We start from the raw sequence: 205 nt of genomic DNA on the forward strand, positions 1-205 counted from the left end.
TTTTCTTATAGGATGGTCACTTGTTTTAAAAATTAAATATAAAGGTATAAGCAGACATATTCAAAGCACAAGTTTTCATAGCCTTTGAGGAGGGAGGAATGGGGGGGGTGGAGGAGGAGGCAAGCCTTGTCAGGGTGTGGCCAAATGCAGAATTAAGGAATAGAAGTTCAACCTCCCTTCATGTCTTTACTGAAGGAAAATGTGT

Source organism: Myotis brandtii, unplaced genomic scaffold (assembly GCF_000412655.1).
Source record: "Myotis brandtii unplaced genomic scaffold, ASM41265v1 scaffold290, whole genome shotgun sequence".
Classification (NCBI taxonomy): domain Eukaryota; kingdom Metazoa; phylum Chordata; class Mammalia; order Chiroptera; family Vespertilionidae; genus Myotis; species Myotis brandtii.